The 20,623-nt window shown below is 35.7% G+C and overlaps 1 protein-coding gene across 37 annotated transcripts in view; it reads left to right on the top strand.

Moving 5' to 3' along the window:
- Nucleotides 1-20,623, top strand: part of MEF2C (myocyte enhancer factor 2C) — a 161,182-nt gene that overhangs the window by 20,230 nt on the left and 120,329 nt on the right. For 3 of the 37 annotated variants that reach the window (XM_084882097.1, XM_084882091.1, XM_084882084.1), the window contains exon 1: nucleotides 7,089-7,172. The exons of 14 other annotated variants lie outside the window; for them this stretch is intronic. The gene's annotated coding sequence lies outside the window, so the exon portion shown is untranslated. Of the gene's footprint in view, nucleotides 1-1,222; nucleotides 1,280-1,444; nucleotides 2,001-7,088; nucleotides 7,173-20,623 lie in introns of those variants that run through there. 20 more of the 37 variants (XM_084882100.1, XM_084882099.1, XM_084882088.1 and 17 more) reach the window with 16 other exon arrangements.

Genomic DNA, 20,623 nt, shown 5'->3' with positions numbered 1-20,623 from the left:
TTGTCTTTTCAAGGTGTGTGTGTACTAGTCAGTGTATTTTAACTTCGGCTTTACTGGGTGTGGTGTAGTTTGGCTAGGGAAGGGAGGGGCCCTCCTAACCTTTCCTAAATCTTTAATATTACTTTTTAAAACTTCCACGTGAGCAGTATATTCCTTGTCAGCCTCTGGTTCTGCTTCCTGTGCAGCTGAAACTCTTCAGGATAAGTGAAGTCATCCGCTATCGGATAGGGGAAGCTTAATGCCTTTGGGAAGTTAGTTCGGTTTACGTGTGCAATGCCCTGGAGAAAATCCAGTAAGGTGTAGAAGAGATAGCGTGGGAGGAGGGGGCGGGAGGGAGTGGGGGGGAATATCCGAGGAAGCTGCCGCCTCGGTAAATATTTCCAACCTGATTAGAAAGTTCACGGCCCCCGGGATGAGGTCGAGATTTCAAACCCTGGTGAATCTTCCCTTATTTTCTACATGATTAACACGTGAGAAGCTTTTAGGCTAACCCTCCAGCCCTCCCACCGAACGCCGCGTCCGCTGGGCGCGCAGGAAAGGCGCTCTGGGATCGGGCACCGCGGGCATCCTGGACCGCCGCGTCCCCGGTGAGTAACGGGACGCGCGCTCCGACGCGGGAAGAAAGAAGCGGTTCACGCGTCCCCCAACGGGAGAAAAAGTCACCAGACCCACCATGAGGGTCGCGCTCCTATTGGTCAGAGGGAAGATCCCGACTTTAGAAGGACTTTCCTGCTGGCTGGCTGGCTGGCTGGCCGCGTCCCCGGGGAGACTCGCTTCTCCGAGGGTCCCCGGCGGCGGCGCGGGCAGAAGCGCCGGGAGCCGCCGCTCGCGGTGTCGCCTCCATCTCGTGCCATAAAGGATTGTCATTAGGTTTGCGTTTGGCGCGTGCCGTGGCCCCACCGTAAGACTAAAATTAGCAAAATGTCAGGAATGGGAAGATTGATTCAACCCAGATGCAATTATCATTTAAAAGTGCTTGATTGAGGTACTGATGTTCAGTGATTTATTCTGCATACCATATACATAATTAAAGTAGCGCGGCGGAGTAATTTATCAATCTCGTGGAGACCGGAGGGGGGTGAGGAGCGAACTGCTGTATATGTTTGTTTTATTAAAAAAAAAAAATGCTCCGAGGTCTTAGTCCCGCCCCCCTTTTGCAAGAGTGAAACTGATGATTTCTCCAGCTCCGCGAGGAGAGAGAGAGGCAACGGTCTGGGATTGCAGGGGGAGAGAGAGAGAGAGAGGCTAAGAGGAAACGCGGCGCGAGGGGAAGGCAAAGGCAAGGACAAAATAAAAAAAAAAAAAGGGGGGGGGGGAAGAAGGCAAGAGGCACTGTGGCTCGTGCTGCTTAGAGCCCTGGGCCCGTGTGCACCCGTGTTCCCGGCCCCCCCTCCCCATATCCTCCCACCACCCCCCTGTGCCCCCCGCCTTTTTTACGCGACGTTTCAAAGGCAGCGAGCAAGCTCTCCTTTTCCCATTCGCCTTCTGTCACTTCCTTCCCGGACGCAGTTTTCTGGACGAGTCTGGTTACTTTTAATCCACCGGCCTCTGAGAACCACTTTCCCCTCCTCCTCCTCCTCCCTCCTCCTTCTCCTCTTCCTCCTCTTCCTCCTCCTCCTCCACCACCTCCTCCTCCTCCTTCCGAGAGGCCTGGGCGCGCGCGCGCGCGAATGCGCGTCCCCGCGCGCGCCTCCCCCCCCCCCGGCGCGCGCCCCCTCTCCGCGCGCTCCCGCGCACCCCTCGCCTCCAGCTCCCTGCTCGCTCTGCTCGCAGTCACAGACACTTGAGCACACGCGTACACCCAGACATCATCTTCGGGCTGCTATTGGATTGACTTTGAAGATTCTGTGCGGGTCGCCGCCGTGGCTGCATGTTTGAATCAGGTGGAGAAGCACTTCAAGGCTGGACGAAGTAAAGATTATTGCTGTGTGTGTTTTTTTTTCTTTCCTTAAGAAAGGAGAAATATCCCAAGGACTAAATCTGATCTGGTCTTCCTTCATGTGAGTACCTCTGACATTTCTCGAGGAAAATAGAAATAGCCTGGGTATTGTTTCTGAAATCTGCATCAGTGTATTCCACGGCACCGGGTCTATCCCTGTGCTTTTTTTTTTCTCTCTCTCTCTCTTTTTGGAGGCTGAAGTTGAGGGTTGTTGTCCATTCTTTCCGTTAGATTCCATGATTTCCTTGTCTGTGGCTAAAAGTAACTTTTTGGGTAGTCTTATCCGTCTGCCATCAGTTACTGAAATCACTCCTGACTCGTTCTTGTCACTTCATTGTGTTTAAAGTTTCATGAAGTTAGTTCGCGTCATTAGCATGTTTGATATGGTGGAGCATGTGGAGACGGGTAGGTTTTAATATTTCATAGAATGCTCTGTGACCTTGAAGGACGTGCCTTAAGATTTTGCCTTGAGTTCACTGGGGAGAGATGCTCCTTTGAGTCTCCCCGAGACTGATTTGCTCTGGGTTATGCTCTTGAGCTGCTAATTCTTGGGATTAGTTTAAACTAAAGCATGGCTGTCTGTCAGGGTATATACCTTTGTGCATCCCCTTCCCTTGCCCAAGTGCTGGCTTGATGGAGGGCTTCTTAATTGGTGTGACAAAAAGTAACACCCTGGCTATGGTAATCTATACCTTTCACAATTTGTATTGGTATTTCAGCATATGCATTGCTACTTAGGTCAAGTCAAATAAATAGCTGTTTTAAAACAAACAATGTTAAGTCTCTTACGTTGCCTTCTGTTTGGACTTTGGATGAAAGTTAGCAAACTCATTGATAAAGTTTGACATAAAGGATATATATATATATATATATATATATATATATATATATATATATATAGTTTAATACCATTGTTTATGGTATTAAATATTATGCTAGTATTTAAATTTAATACTAATGGTATCTCCTTCCCAGAATATGGCTATTAATTCTCAAAGGATATGTTATATCTCATACATTTCTGACTACCCTAGCCCCAGTAGTTAATTTTTTTTTTGGGGGGGGGGGCGGGTCTTTTTCTTCACAATTTGGAAATGTGTGTCTTTTGTATAAAATACCTTTATATGTAAATGCTAACAGTATAATAATTGGAATCGGGCTCTCTGCCAGTTCTTTAACCGATCCTCAGTGAAGAACTGCTTTGACACAAAGTGGGTTTTACTATTGTGAATCTGAAACTAACTCGAACAGTAACTGTCTTATGAAATGGCTAGTGACTGCATATATTTTTTAAGTGCTATAAAAGGAACTCCAGCCACCTCATTATACCAGTCAAAAAGAGTGACCAGCCTCTTTTTCACTGGCACCTTGCAATGGGATTGTGGTTGCAGAGTAAAGATGTTTATGCGGAGTATAATAAGTTGACTCCCTAGAGAATTGGTAAGACATGGAAATGTGACCACCTGTGAACCCCGTTTAACCTCTAAATTGAATATTAATTTTGCTCTAAATAGATTAACAATCTCCAATTTAAAACTCAAATATCTTATTTAATTTTTAAAATAATGTCAGTTTGGGTTTAGTCTTTGAAATGTTCTTTTTGTACCAATATGGTAGAACCCGTATTTTTATTTCTCCATCAGTTTTGGTTCAATAGAATGCAATTTGAAAACCATATTGCATTCTTCTAATATATGCATGAAATTATTAAGTTAAAAGAAGTAACTCTATAGCAAGTGCTTCAGCACTTGACAGGTAAAATGAAATGTACGTATCTCATATCTTATCTCAAGGGGGCAAAATCTCTAAAATGCCTCCTTCTATTTGTAGGAAAGTACATTTGGCTGTATATTAGACTACTAACTCAATTCTAAAAGTTTTTTTGGTCAAAGGTAACTTTAAATTCAATGTTTGATTAAAATATGACCTCCCAGTCAAGTTAAGGAGACAATAGTTGGCAGTTATCTTTACTTCAAATTTTGCTAAACTTTATGAAAATCTACTGTTTTTTAGTAATATGCTACACGCAACTTTGGAGTATCTATGACATTTTGCAGTCTTCTTACTAAAGACAGTATTTTACTTCTTCATTAATTATGCTATTTATATTCTGGTTGCTGTGTATGTGTGTAGGATATAGTGAAAGACAATATTAAATATGTAACTTTTATTAAATATTAATTTGTTACTTCAGTTAAATAAAAACTGAGCACTGTATACTAAAAAGTCAATTTTCCATCTTTCCTAAGCTGTTCAGACTTTAAAAATATGCAATCACCTATATTAACTTTTCAGAATCCAAACACATTAACATTAAATGCATGAAATACAAATAACAAGAACTTTACTTCATCTTGCCTCTTTTATTCTTTTCAACATATTCAGTTTTCAACATCTGAGGGAAATGGTTGATTCTAATAGGGAAAAGGACTAATGATTCAAAAATTGAAATTGAAAAAGCATCATGTTTTATATTGTTCAGATTTCTATGTATTTCTTCCTTAGTCCTCACTTTATCAAATCAAAAATTGCATAACATTACACCATATCTTCCTGATAAGTAATTTATTGTATTTACATTTATTTTATTAAAAAAAAAAAAACAAGCTAAATAACTACACGGCATATGTTCACATTATATTTCAAAACTTTCTTCTGTTCATTGTATTATATTTTGTGGTTTTATTTCTCAACTTTATGTGTGGTATATTTTGAGTCTATGAAATCTCAGAAAGTGACAAAAATGGGGAAATATCTGTGCAGCAACACTTGTGCTACATAATAACAACAAAAAAATAGTTATTAAACAGAGAACCCTGTCTTCAGGGGCATGGAAGAATTTCATATGCAATTAAGGGTCACAGAGTGGACTTTAAAGAGATTATTAATAAAGTTCTACTTATTTTTCAAAAGCACAGCCTTTGAGAAAACACCACACAAATTAATATGTAGAACTTATTTAAAAAATGCACATATTCATTTTACGAAAATAGTGATTGCCTGACACAATGGGAAGATTTAATTACTGAGGTTGAGTCTGTGTGCTGCATGGGGAAGGCTAGGTGATTAAGACCCTCATCCTCAGCACTGTGCATTAATCTCACGGGCGCGTGGACTGCCTTGCACTCTCAGTAAAGCCTGACTGTTCACCGAGATCTGTCATCTCTAGGAAATCAAACCAGATTGCAGAGGCGATTCACAAAACCAGGAGCGACAACAGGGTCTGTGCACCTTACAAAAGGCGGATTACCCAGTTCACGTGCTATTTTGATAGGTCAGAGATAAAAGCTGATTGTTGGGGAATGACAAGACACTCCAATTTCAAATGATTGCCAGCTAAGTACATCACGACCCTGTTGCTTCATCATTATGAAGAACCGTTCAAACAGCGGAAAACTCAGTTTTCAAATGACAAGCTTTCGATAGTGAAATAAGAGAAAATGTCTTTTTTATATAAGTCTTTATTGCTTAAATTTTAAGTTCCATCACTTTTTTATGAACAAAATCAAGTTCTGGCTGCTTATGAGAAGCAGTGATTATAAGGCTTCATTGCAGTGGACATTTTCAGAGACATTGTAGAGAGCACAAAACAGAATTTGCCAGAAATAAAACATACACTGATGCCATTGAGTAACTGAGCAGAAAATGCATAGTAGTCAATAGCCATTATGTTATTCTGTTACCAAGTGTGTTCTTCATAAAAAATGTGTAATTACAGAGTTATGAATCCATACATTTGAAATGTATCTTAATAGGTATGTATTGGTCAAATTATATGTATTTCATAAATGTTCTATAAAGACCAATCTGTACAACAACAAAATATGATGTTTTCAGAGTTTATTTCAGAGAATAAAGTTTGGTTTACATAATAACATTTTGAAAACCCCAACTTCTTACACATCCAACTCTACAGTAATTTCTTGCTTCTTTAAAAATTGAAGTCCTTTTTTACCCAACTGATGCCTCCTAGTGTTTCACACAATAAAACACTAATGAGTCATCCATAAATGTAAACATTGCAATTTCATTGCCTACATCTTCTGTGATACATAAAATTAATATTTATGTGTTTAATTTTCTGTGCATTATAAGAAGATAGGAAATTCTAGTGAATGAGAAGTTTCATCTGAGTGGATTTATGGCACACACTTGCAGGTTTCCTTTGACCATAACAATATCTTACCAAGTTTTAATAAGTTTATTACCTTCACTTCCAGTTTACATATTCATGGTTTATGTTCTCTCTTTTTCCAAGTGAAAAAACATAGGCAGAATAGTATAGCTTCCATTTTGTAGGCCTGGAAATTATATAGTTGTATTCATTCGGAAATGCCTGATGAACAAATTCCAAAGGCACTAACCATTTAAACACTAAAATATCTTTAAATATATAAAATTTTGCCCACTCTGCGTCTTGACCCTTGCATATTTCTTTGTAAAAGTGCAATAAAGAAAAATAGGGTTTAGAAAAACAAAGGTAAAGATAAATGCACAGATTTCCACTTAATTATAAAATAACAACAAAATAATACTTGTTTTGAGAGTACATTATTCTACATAATTAAAGGAAGACTTGTTAGAACATTCTCATGACCAGCAGATTGTATTAATGAGATTCAAGTTAATGGACACCAACTTGGCGTGAGTTTTCTGTCATCAGGATGATGAGCATAGACTTTCGATATTTTTGCACTTCTGTGATTTCAGCTTTCTGACTCTATTTATGAAGATGGATACTTTAGTTTCTCAATATGTTTTCTTTAAAATACTTATGAAAAGAAGAAAGCATTCTTCTAATAGGTCTTAAATCTAAAGGATGCACCAAAAAACCTGTAACCTTTATGGGCCTCTTCCTGAGTTGTCACACAACACACATGTGCACAAAAACATTCACACATTTCTTCCATTAAGACAAGTGTTCTGAGCTTCCAAACTTAGACACTAAGACTAAATGAATGTAGCTCATTGCTTTTACCTATATACACAGGTGTCATTTAGTTATCCTGGTTCAAAACACACCACACTTCAACAGTATTTAACTCTCGTGTACGATTTTCTAATTTGGCTAATAATCCAGTGCTAATACAATTCAGCGCATGTTGGACACATTTCAAAGAATGTAAGGGGGTGTATTCCTTTCGTTCAAGGAAGCAAACATGTAGAAAGGGGTGGACCTTTCCCACAAGAGCCACATTTCTTCCCTTGGAGAATTGAAGCAAATATGCAGTATGTAAGTGAATAAGAGCATGAGAAAAAATAATTTCTAATGGGCTTCTGCAGCTAGTGAGCAAAGGAAACTGGGTTTTTTTTTTCTAAAAGAAGTTATTGATAACCCTTCTCACACTGAATGCTGAAAAGGTCTATGCAAGTTTTGTAATTTTATTATTTAACAAGAATTAATTTTGCTCAAAACAAGAATTCAATAGTAACTGTTTTACAAATGCATTGAAGCATAAAGAGATAGAGGCACCTATTCCCTCTCTTTGAAGAATGTGTAGATAGCATCAGTGTTCTTTTATGTTAGTTGTTTTTGTGTATGCAAATACAGAAAAGTCTATAAAAGGGGTAACCATTGTAAAAAAAATAAATAAATAAGATTATAAAAAGGATTACCCCAAATAGTAGTATTTCACATTTCTTTGTATTATTGTAATGTTAACTGCAGAAAGAAAAGCCACATTGCTGTTAAGTATAAATATTATGTGATACCTGTTATAAAAGTCCACATTTTGGTTTCAGGTGAATATGAGTAATATTCATTTGTTGTCAACCACCATAATGCATTTGTTGTACATTGTCATTGTACTGCCTGAGTTAAATATCGGTAATTATTTTTAAATTATAGTAGCTAGTCCAAACAAAGTGCAAAATACACATGAAGAGAATCTTTTGAGGACATTATAAAGGAAATTGGTGATATTACGAGTGATAGAAACAGTAAGCCTATCATAGGCAGATTTCTGCAGCAATCATTACTCTTTAATAATGCAGACATTATAGAGACTTTATTAATTCTTAATGCCGTAAATTTGAAGTGAATGGATCAACGTTGTTCATCCTGCAAGTGGTTGCTATTCATGTAGAATGACAATGCAAATCGTCTAGTAAAATGTATTGAAATAAAGTACTTTAAACTTGTTTTTTATAGATTGAAGAAACCAATCTCTGAAGCAGTCCCGGTGAGGACTTGCTTTTACCAAATAGCATTCCGAGCGTGGTCTGGTTTCCTTCTTGTATATTCTTGTCATAGATAAGATGCACATAAATTCATATCAATTGTTCTCAGATACTATGGATCTCTAGCATATTGGTTTTAACAAGTGGTGGATATGGCCATTAGAATGCAAATTGGTGTGTATGTGTTTTTAACAACTAACTACTACCTCTCTCTTTTTTTTTATGTCTGTGATTCTTTCAGCAAGTTGGAATGTTAAGGAAGAGAATGCATCTTTCCCCGAACCCCAAAGATAGGCAGCTTTGGCTTAGATATGCTTATGCATTTGCAAAATTAGGAAATAGATTCACTGATGTAAATAAGTAAGGACAGACAAGGAAATTAGTCTACTACTTAACAGAGTAAACATGACTTTTTTAAACCTAATTAATTGTTGACCATGCATGAGGTGTACAACCCAGGCTTATTATGGAAAGCTGGTATTATTGCTTAATGTAACATGAGGGAATTGGGATTTCTTTAAAGTAATTTTGAAGATGTGATTATTTAGCAGAAATATTCACTGGAGCATTTTATTTTTAGAAATCATGGTCACACAAGGAAGCCTTTATAGGACCGACTACCTAATTGCAGTCAAAATCTCTTGAATGAACACACACACACACACACACACACACACACACACACAGAACACACATTTTTAAAGAATATAATGCGCCTGTATTTTTGACTTTTCCCCCCCACATTCTTTACATCTGAACAGAACATAGGTGTCTAAGCAGATGTTTTAAGTTATAGCCTTCATGTAGGTGAGTCTGTAAATGTCCCATTTAACTTAAATGGTTTTGTGGGAAGGCAGTTTGAGGAGTTTAAAAAGAGAAGAAAAAAAATTCATATAAATTGTTCAGTTACTATAGTTTCAGCTCTTTCTTTTTAAAAACAGTAATTACACTCAGGATAAAGAAAGTAAAATACTCTTTTAATTCTTCGTAACATTCAGTTTTTAAGGTAGAGCTATGGTAGTGGAGTTTTATTTCTGAATATTCAGGGCAGGTACTGGCAGCAGAGCTAGAAAATGAGAACTTGCTGGCTGCAGACCAGAGACATGCACAGTGCCACATCATAAACGTCCCCTCTTCTGTCTCGGAGTGCGCTCAGCCCCAAGTAATGTCCTCTTTTTCCCTGGCAGAGACGAAGGAGCAGAGGGCCTTCTTCCTGGGCAGCCACTTTGGTCAAGGAAAAGCAGAGTGTTTTCCTTCGTTAAATGGAAAATCCAGCCTCTTAAATCACTAAGACATTAACTGCAAAGTGGATTCACTGTTTCCTTTTTCTTCCATATAGCAGTTTAGAATGCATAAAACAATAGGTGTGAGATAGAAAACGAGACCTCTCCTCCTTCCTCCTCCCAGCAAGTGCAGGCCCAATCAGATGTCTGTACTTTTTTTTTTGTGTGTGTGTGTCTGTGTGTGTGTGTGTGTGTGTGTGTGTGTTTTGCAGAAAAAAAAATATAATGGTTTCTTTTCAATGAAGCCTGTGCATTATATTCCAGATATGTTAGGTTATTTTGTGATGCAAATTAACATTGAGTGTTTTTTGTACTTATCTCGAGAAATAGCAATAGTCCACTGCAGTCTGTGGCACTACAGTAATTTTTATGGATAAACACCCACACTTTGAATGATTGCTAGGTCAAAATATAGAATGAAAAAAAAAACAAAAAAAAAAACAACCCACCACCATGGGCTAGAGTTTTCAGATTTGGTTTATGCCCTTCGTTTGAAAGGTACAATGTAAGCAGTGTGCTTATTGCCATGCAAAGTAAATCAATTTCCAACTACCTGAATTAATATTCTTTGCATTTGAAACTGTAGTCTGGAAGCTCATACTTTTCTTTGAAAAATAAGCTAAAAAATTGTTAAAACCAGTCTTTAATTACCAGTTACATTTTCAGTCATTACCAATGTGATTTTTAAAAATCCTATTAAAAATAATTTCTAGCTGCCGCGGCTCCTTTCAGTCAATAGTAGAATTCTCATTTGTGTGAAGTCAGATTATTGCCAGCACACCTTTCTCTGACTTTCCTTCTCTAATAAAAATGCATTAAGTGGGAGCCTTAAGTAGAAAGTGTGACTATATCATAAATATTTATTGAGACTTTATTTTTATACTAATATACAAATAGTGTTTAATTGCTAGTTTAGTCATTAACCCACTAAGCCAGTTGTTCATTGCCTATATAAAATTTACCAAGTCAGATCAACAGTTTAATTTTCTCTTTAAAATAGATCAGAAAGATCATTTTAATTATGTTTAAGTATCAAGCAACTATTTTTCTGTGGATGCCAATGTTTCCTAATAGTGTCAAGAAAGTAATATCACATAGATCTTAAAATGTAAATGTAATCCTAAGGGTATGATCACAATGGCCTATTCTTGCCATAGGTGTTATGAGCAAGGGCCCTACACCTGGCACCATTTCAGGACTCATTAGCAAGGGGGAAAATGTTAAACTTTTCTGCATATATTAATATATATAGGAGTCGGTAATTTTGACATTTATTTTTTACAAAATTAGGCATTCTATTTAAAATTCAGATTCAACCTTTAAAACTGCTTTTTCCTTAAGATATGGTACAAGACTTCTTTATCTTCTTAGAATTCTCCTGATCGGTAGGATACTTTGAATCATTACCACTCGATAAATATTGTTAGACACATTGTAAAGTTCCAGTTGTTTAATGTGTACTGGATTTTTTAAAATTTTAAATAGGAAATAGATTTTTTTTTTTTTTGCTATTTCAATATTATAAAACTATACCCGATTAAAACATGAATCTCTTGGAGGTTCCTGGAGTAGGTATTTCTCTGGGCAAGAATTTTAAAATATTTTAACAGTTAACCAATAAATTACCAAGTACTGTACTTTTTTAAGGTGCCTGATTTCCATTCACATTTGAGGAACCTCGTGAAGTTTGGGTGGTCTTTAAGGAAAGGTGTTGTGGTCCAGAAAGTAGATCTTTTCACCCTTCTTCTGTAACAGTTAATATGTTAAAAATGTATAAATCCAGACCTAATTCCATCAGGATTTTTTTTTCCTTAACTCAATTAAGACGTACAAACCTGGCTATTAAAAAAAGGGGGGGTATCCATTTGTTCATTTCTCATATTTATCCAAAGACCACTTAACAGTTTGTATAGGTTATAGGTTAAGGAAATAATTTTGACTACATCATTCTTTCCTTTCACGGTTGAGTTTTTCTCCCCTTACATAAACCAAAGAGAAATTCCCACGATAACATTAATAGATTTGCAAAGGGCTGGGTAAAATACTCAGTCCCATTGCTGTTTCCCAACGGCACTTTGGTTGAAATGAATGGGGAATGTCCCTTGTAGGACCGTTTGATCTTTCTTGACTTGAGTTAGAATGAACGCTATGTGACTTTTCCCCCTTCTCTCGTTTTATAAATTTAAACAATCAAAGAATTCTTAACCTCACCCTTTTTTCCTCAATTTTTATTGTTTTTGGATTCTCTTCTGAGTTCCTTTCTTGCTTCGAAATATTTGGTATTGTGAGAAAGCAAATGCACTTTTAATTGTTTTGACTACGCATGTGAGATCATTGAATTGTTTCAGGTGTTGACTTATTCTTGAGAGACACTTGAGAGATTGATGTGGTTCATCACAGCCCAATGCCATGTCATGAGAAAGCTCCAGACACAGATCTTGAAACAGTAGACTCTAAGATGGTGTCTTTGTAAGGAGTCGCTGACGACTTTAGAGTCAGTGGATGGTACATTTACGGCAAAAATGCATAGCATTATGAAGTCTCAGGAGGGAGTAACAGCTATTGGACTAGTTGAACCAAGTAATGGCTTTCATGATGTTCTGTGAAAACATCATTTTGAGCCAAAAGTCCAAAGTATGTGTGCATGCATGGTGTGTGTGTGTGTGTGTGTGTGTGTGTGTGTGTGTGTGTGTGTGTTGTGGGAATAGAAGGGGGAGAGCAGAGAGTGTGAGACACAAAGAAGCATGAGAGAATAAGAATGAATACAAGAGAAAGAGAAAATCAATTCTTTTGATTGGCAAGCATAAAGAGTTGAAAGACATCATTGCCATACCCAATATTATTTCTTAAATTATACATATATGTGCTATTAGACCAAGTGGCCCCCACACAATAGATAATATTTAAGAATGAAGACCAAACTGAGTAACTTCAAAATTCTGCCTCTCATTTACTGATTAGTGGCTTTAAGCAAGTTATTTAAACACCAGAAAGCCTCAGTTTCAGCATCTGTAAAATGGGGATAATAATACCACATACTTCCTAGAGTTTTAAAGATTAAACATGATGATACATATAAAGGCACAATGCACTAGTAAATGCTCAGTAACTAGAAAATTATTATCATAGAGTACATTATATTTTGATCATTTTATCTTCCTGCTAATGATGATCACTTAGTGCTTGAAGGGATAATTATTTTAAAATTTTTAAGATAATACTTTAATTCTGTTAAAATTGGGTTACTTTCAGGGTAAGTCTCTAATTCTGATGCCATGTTAGGCCAGTGTTAATGATCGCTAAGTACAATATAGTTCTTCAAGAATATCAAAACCTATCACAGAATCAGGTATTAAGTAAATATTATATTATTTTTAGAACCATAAATGGAAACCATAAATGGGATGAAACAAACAAAATTATTCCATCTATAAGTTTTAAAAGTTGTTTATTGAAACTTATAAATTTCAGATAGATTATTGCTGAATTTTAATAACAATTCAAGTTGGAGGAAGTGTTTGATATACATAGAATTATTAGGTGGTTTTAATAGTGAACACAGCCTCACTAAGAATTCTAAGGATTTTTATTTGCTTTAGCATGTGTATTTGCCACTTTTGAAGAATATATTAATACTTATTTCATAATTTTGGTTGTTTGTAATAAGATCAATAGAAGAAATGTATGATGACCAGCTGTCATTTACTCATCTTTCTATTTCTTCACAATCATGCTTGCAAAAATTAGTTTTTTTATATATATATTTATTAAATAAATTAATGAATTGTATTTACTAGTAAAGATAAGACATGTTTTTATCTTAATAGTTAAAAAATAAGTAAATGGCACTCCCATGTCCTTTTTTAAATTTTCCAGATTTGAGGGATTGTTAGTTTTAATGATAGTTTATCAACTTGGAGATGATGAACAAGTGAACTTATCTTAATTTGGGTATTTTTCTTCATGTGAGAAGAAATCTGACATAGGACAGAAAATGCAGAATTTTGATAACACAAATAACACCTTTTGATAACACAAACTCATTTAGGTAAGATGTGGTCTATTTCTGGTCTCAGAGTCTATTTACCACCTTTTTCTCAAGCTTTTATAGTCACTTCATTTCTCAAAGAAATTGGTATTTTGAATGACAGGTAATGTTGACGAGGCCTGCCCAGTTTAGACCAACTGTGGGGTTGAAACCTCTTGAAATTATTCTCATGCTCTTATATAACGCCCCTCTAGTGAGCACCTTGCATTCAACTTTCTGCCTTGCATTCAGCCTGGCTAAAGAGTGCTCAGTGCAAGGAATGCTTACACAGTGGACTTCCCTATGGTAAAACAGCATGGACGGCTCCCAACCCTGCAATCAAGGAAGCCTCTAAAAGCTCTAGTTCAAAAAATAATAATTAATAATAATAATAATGTCTGCATGAAGATGATGGAGCCCTCTAAGGCACATGAGCTTTGAGAATTATCCCATCTGCAATCCCCTCCCCCTGCTCAGTAGCCCTTTCCAGGGTTATGATTACTGGAAAATGGCTGTTAATCACCAGATTTTTTTTTTTATTTTTCTACTGCAGCTGCTTCAGTCAGAGTAGTAATCTATTAAACAACTTGGTCTCCAGTTTAAAATTTGCATTGTATACTGTATAGAGTAAATTTTCATTGTAATCAGAGCATCCAAGAGAGCTTCCTGGTATGATTTATAGAAGCACGTTTGTTTTTATGTATGGACCTCTCCAGTGCTATTGAGCCAACTGTTTAAACAATACTGTTGTTGATCAGCATAAAATAAAATATTGTAGTACTATTGAGTGCACGCAGCATTGACAATATCACATTTGCAGAATATTTGAGTTGTGGCATCTCTAGCACATGGCAGTATAATACCCACATAATTCATAACTTAACACAGATATTTAAATTTTGACTTGAAGGGTTTTAGAAGGTTAGCATTCTTGTACCAAACTGTGCTAGAGTAATTTGGCCTCTTTTTTTGACATTAATGCTTATTGCATTTGCCATAATTTGAAGAAATAATCCAAAACCTGAGTCAATATTTAGTGCGGAAGGAGGACAAAACAGCTCTATTTTACAAAGGACCCTTTTTAAACACATTCTTATATGTAAAATTGACAGGCTACAAGAGGTGGTTGGATGAAGTTCATCATGTTGGAAAGAATGTTTCAATTAAAGTTGAACACTTTCTCTTCCAGGTCTTTTTTTCCTCATTTTTTTATTTGCTGTGCCAAGGTATCCATGTGCGTTTTTCCACTGTCATCTGGCTCACTCCCAGCAGATGCACACAATCTGTTCTGCTGTCACTAACAGGGTTCGGTTTATGAAAAGAATGTGTCAGAACATGCCACTATAGTCACTTTTACAGGTTTTTTTTTAAAAAGAGTAACTGAGAATATATGCATCGCCCTAGTTTTATTGTACTCAGATTTTAAGAGATTTCTAAGAAACTTTTATAACATTCATCGACCAAAAGCTTTTTTCCAAACATATTTTTGACCAAATATTTGCTTTCCATTAAAATTTTTTTAAGTTCACAAACATCTTTAATTATTAGCGATATGTATTGTAAATGTAAGAGTAGGTTTTTATAGTTCTGTCTGAAATCAACCACATATTTTTATGAAAATATCAAATTTCCAATTACAAAATTTACTTTATAATCAAATAATCTCCTACTAAAATCAAACCTACTTTCCTACTCAAGTCAAAGCTTTATTTTAAAATACTGTGATATACAAGTTAGGGTATGGTTTATAAATATATTATTTGAATTCATAGATAATGTAGGTTTCTTAAGTCTTTAACACCATTAAATTAAATCAAAAGCAGTTAAACTATCTTGTCCTATGGAGAAACTTGATCAACTGTACTCTGAGTATAAGGTGACATTTTTCTTTTGTAGCATAATAGGTCAATATTTCTGAACTGACTTTATTTATTAAAGTGTCTCTATTTCTATCAAGTATTCTAAATAAAAATTCAACTTTTGTTGTATTTTTCATAGAAAATTTCTTTAGTTTTACATATATATTTTTTTAATGAGCACTGGAAACCTATATTCATTTCTGAAAACAATGAGCATAATAAGTTAGCAGAATTTTAAGTTTTAAGTATGTGTAGTACCTACTGCATGTGTAGGCACATGCAGAGTAGACACATTAACATTTTGTATACAGATCATGGTCTGTAAGTATCTTCCAGAACTGAAGATTTTAAAATGTACTTACATGCTAATTTTAGATTTTTAAAATAATCTTTGACACGAAGAGCAACTCAAAAGTTCTGGAGTATTAAGCATTTTTTTCAGTTATAATTCACATCAGCTAAAAATGAAATTATATTAATGAATAATCACAAATTAGGCATTAATCATATATTTTATAGGATAACTAGTTACTATGTTTCTTCATAAAGAGAATTTATGAAATACATTTTAAAGCATAATTTCTCTCATAACATGTATTGTCACATAGACAACTCAAGCAATGTACATTAAGAGACCTTTCTGAAACAACTTTGCACATTTTAGCAAGAAAATAATTGACTTGAACTTTATGGCTCTGTTGTCATATCATGCAGGTTGACTGCTAAATTATCTTATCTAGAGTTGTATCAAATGATTGTTATAACAAGTTTCTTAATTCCTAAAGAAAGAAGAATTATTTTTCATTATATTTTATTTTATTTTTATTTATTTATTTATTTATTTATTTATTTTTTAATTTCACTTGGTCCTTTTATTTATTTATTTATTTATTTATTTTGGTTTTTTTGTTTTGTTTTTTTTAAATCATTTTTATTAAATTATTATCTGTGTACATATTGTATTTTAACATTCCCCCCCTCCCATACATACCCTCCCTCCCCAGAGTTTTGTGTCCATTGGTTGTACTTATATGCATGTATATGAGTCCTTCGGTTGATCTATTATCTCCCCCAGATCTCCCTACCCTCCCTGCTGTAATTTGACAGTCTGCTTGTTGCTTTACTCTCTTTCATTATATTTTAAATATAAAAATGTGTACATCTTTCATAAGTTGATTTTGTAATGCTTTTGATGATATGAACAGGGCACATATGTTTAAGATGAGGGATAAAGAACTTTTCTGAAATGACTTTGCCTTTTAACTAGTCTATAGGTACTTGAAATTGTTTAGTTTTGGCTAATCCTGAATATTTGCTCTTGGGATAAAAAGGATACTCTCTACACCAAGAATCACAGGTGGTGAACTGAGAAAATGGTTGAATCCCATAGAATGTCAGAGCCTTCTACTCTCCCTCTCAAAGTCTTCAGCGGTGGGGCGGGAGAGATTTGTTGTCATTCATTACAAGACGGTAGATTTAGCCTTGCTAAATTACGTACTGCTGCGGGAATTAGGGGAGCCGTTGGAGAACAACGAGAATCTTTTCTTTTGCTACAATTTGAATATACGTAACACCATTTTGAGACAAAATTCCATAGGCAGACTTAAATGTACTTATCTTGAATGACTAATCCTCAATATTTTCTATTTATTACTCAAAGTGTTAATATAATCTTAAATTTCATTGGGAAAATAAAAAGCTTCCACCTCTTTAGTGAGATTCACCGAACTTAAAGAATATTTGCAAATATGGTTTATCCTGTGAAATACTTTTAGATACCAGATCGCCTAAAAAGGTAGGCTCTTTTATTTATAATACTTTATAATGACATAATTAGATTTTTTTCTAATTTTATTTTTAAAAACTAAGGGAAAATTAGTTTTGAAACTTGAAATTTTCCTGGTTCTTTAGAGTATGAATGATGGGGCTAGTTTATCTCAAAAATACTTTTCTGAATTTTGCCAGTTGCCTCAATTGCCAACCTGGGTACCACCCTCCTTTGTGGTTGGGAGGTCGTTCTTTCTTTGCATTTGCTTAGTCATAGGTCTTTTTGGAGCAAAGACAGACTATTTTTGTGAAGCCGTCTCTAAAAAATGTATTATTCATAGCCTACGAAGCCATCAAAGAGTCTTAGTGCGTGGGTAATGATAGGTTGGACAGCAGTGACCAGAAGGGCTTTCTTTAGGGGATTTAGACAGGCAGATCCTTTTTCCATCTGCATCAACATATGTTGACCAGTTGGTTTTCGGTTCTTGTTGGCTTGGTGGTTCGAAGTAAGACTGATCTTCTATAAATATGACTGATATTTTCAACTATGACTTGGAAATCCCACTTTTACTTTTATCCAGTGTCTCCATTCAAGATATCTCTAAAAATTCTAATATCTTTTATGATATGTGTAAAAATGTGTTATTAATTTGAAAGTATTATTAATTACAGCTATTTTGGTAAAATATCAATCACAGCTAACACTTTTTGAGCTCACTGTATATTGGGACACTGTTCTAAGGTCTTGCGGCATGACACACATGAACTCATTTATTCCTCAAATCCAAATGAGATAGGCACTATCCACATTTTACAGATGAAGAACTAAGGCCAAAAAAAAATAAAAAAATGTTAACATCTTGCCTCAAGTTATCCACTTCACTAAGCTAGAACCTCAAACATAATCGGTCTCCAGTGTCTGCTCTCTTCCCTACTAAGCCAAAAATCTCACATACATTGTCTCAGCAATTAGACAAGAAAAATAAAATGATTAAATTACAGAAACGTAATTTCTCATGGCATCTTGAAAAAAAAGAATTCAGTAACACCAGAAGGACATATTTAAAGCTATGTTTGACTATGTTTGTGTGATATGTTTTATGGTTTTTAAAGAGAAGTGAACTAATTCTTGCTCTATGACACAGTTCTCTATTGTTAACCTGGAGAAAAATATTACATATATACATAACCTTTAATCAAAATGTAAATATCTGGTTGTATCTCATCTCCGTGTAGTGACCTGTATTTTGCTTCTCACTTTTTGAGTTGTTTTAATTTTTAACCTTTACTTGTAGGAGTCATAGTAATTTATTTTGTTTTAATTTAAGAATATGAGCTGTATGACAGAATGTATAAATGGATACTAAATGGTTTCAGGAGTTTTTAGTTAATTTATTTAGTTTAGGTGAAATTTCCGGAGAATTTTAATTCAAGCATGCCTTTTAACTTTCTCTCTGTAGTTGAAAAAGAAAATAAATAAAACCAGAGATAGATGTGAAATAAATACTGACAAGTTAGAACAACTTGCATTATATTTGAAAACTAGAGAATGTTATATCAAGTTTATTCATCAAATGGATGGCTGTTAGTTTTTAATTTAATATTTCTTAAAAGACTTTTAAGAAAGGAAAGGGATCACTTTTAGAATTTTTACTATGAGAAATAATATGAACTTCCTTGTACATAGTATATAGTTTTCTTGGTCTTTCATAAAAGAATTACCATGCCCTTGACTAGAAGTAAGGGCAGAGAGGCTGGTCAGAGATCAAACAAGACTCACATATTTACGAATTTCCAAATGTATACGCTTTGGACTTCAAAATTAATAGCTACCATATCTTTAAAGTAATGAATTCCTTGCCAAATTTCCACAGTGAATTTTAGTAACTACATTTGGTTCTGCTTTATTTTGCTGTTGAAGAGAAGCAAATGCTTATTTGGATTACCGTGCAAATACCAAAATAACCTGTGTTCTCTGTATTAAAAAATGTTTCTTATTAGAAATGTGACTTTAAGATTTGGGAATTAGATGTGTAATTTGGAATTACTTGGTTGCAGTGATAAACGGCCTCCGTGTCACATTGTGGTGCCCATTGCGAGGGGAGTTCAGTGTGCCTTATGCAATAGTAAGTGCCACTGCTACTGCTCAGTGTTCTTTTCTATCTTCCTAATGAAGCTAGTTATGTCTACTTCCTAATGTGATTTTGACTATGGTTATATGAATTCCCTCTTTGGTACCTTCCAACTGTAAAGCACACTCTTAAGATTCCATAAAACACCAGATTTATATTTAGTATCCATTTGAGTTCTAAATATACAGGAAACAATAATGGCCTGGATTACCCAAACATTGAGGAGGAAGTCATAGCTGCGGACTAATTCTATAAAGGATAATTACATAGCTTTATTAGTAATATTTCCAGAAGAAGATTCTGATGTAGCTACTGTTGCATTTCAAAAACCTTTTCAAAAATTTTTATTTTTCTAAGGACTAAAATCAGCTAACAGTTTTCACAAACAGAATCCATTCATAAATTGAACTGTAACCAATTTTGGGTATATATTAAGTGACAGGGTTACAGATATAAAACAGTGCATGTCCTTCTTCTAGTTAGTTTAGAGCAGTGGTTTCAATCCTGTCTATAGGGAGAGCCTTTAAAAAATATCAATGTCCAGGTCCCACCTCCAGATCTGAATTCAAATGGACTGCCATCCAGGCATTTGCTGCTTCTCAGAGCTGCCTGGTCATTTTCAGGGGAAGCCTGCGTGAGAATGCATTCTGAGCATTAAAGAAACAAGCACTGTAAAACTCTACCCATAAAAAATATTTACTGCTATTCCCCAAAACTTCCCCTTTGGACATCCACTACAAATATATTAATCAGTCAGTTTATTCATTAAGTGTTGAAGAGGAGGTGGCAGTATATTGATCAGTCAGTCCATTCACTAAGTGTTTACCAGGAGGTGGCTTGCTAGATGTGAGGGATCCAAGAGTGAAAGGTGGAGTCTGATGAGGGTGATGAACATGGCAGGTGTGGTTTTGAATGTAATGTGATAAAAGCTACACTGAGGAATGTGGTAGGTAAATGGAATGTTCATCTTTCTGGGAGATGATGGGTCAGGTCCATCTTCAGTAGCAGAAAGGATACCTAAGATGAGTCTTAAACAATGAGTTAAATCCTGGCAGTGTTCTGGAAAAGGAAAATGTTTTTGTATAAACTCCCATGTTCTCAACTTTGCCTCTGCATTTGGAGAAGCTGCCAGGCCTTGCCCAGGACTTTAGGTTCTGTTGAAATTGGGGGCAGCTAATGAAGTTATGAGGATGGCAGCAAAAGTAGGAAGTGTCTACTAGTAGTGAATCTCCTTTCCACTCTTTGGTAAGTCAGAAAACCTCACCAATACAGACCTCCAGGTGACCTCCAGGACTTGTTCCTCCTCACTCCCACTCCCACTCCACTTCCTAGACACAGCTGACAGGAAGGACCGCCTGGTCCACACCCTCCCCTGCAATTCACTGTTTTGACATGTAATGAATGAGGAGAAGAGCACCGTCAGGGAGATACCACCA

Source organism: Pipistrellus hanaki (assembly GCF_964339955.1).
Source record: "Pipistrellus hanaki genome assembly, chromosome: 4".
Classification (NCBI taxonomy): Eukaryota; Metazoa; Chordata; class Mammalia; order Chiroptera; family Vespertilionidae; genus Pipistrellus; species Pipistrellus hanaki.
Note: the sequence above shows the minus strand (reverse complement) of the source record. Positions and strands in the feature narration are given on the sequence as shown.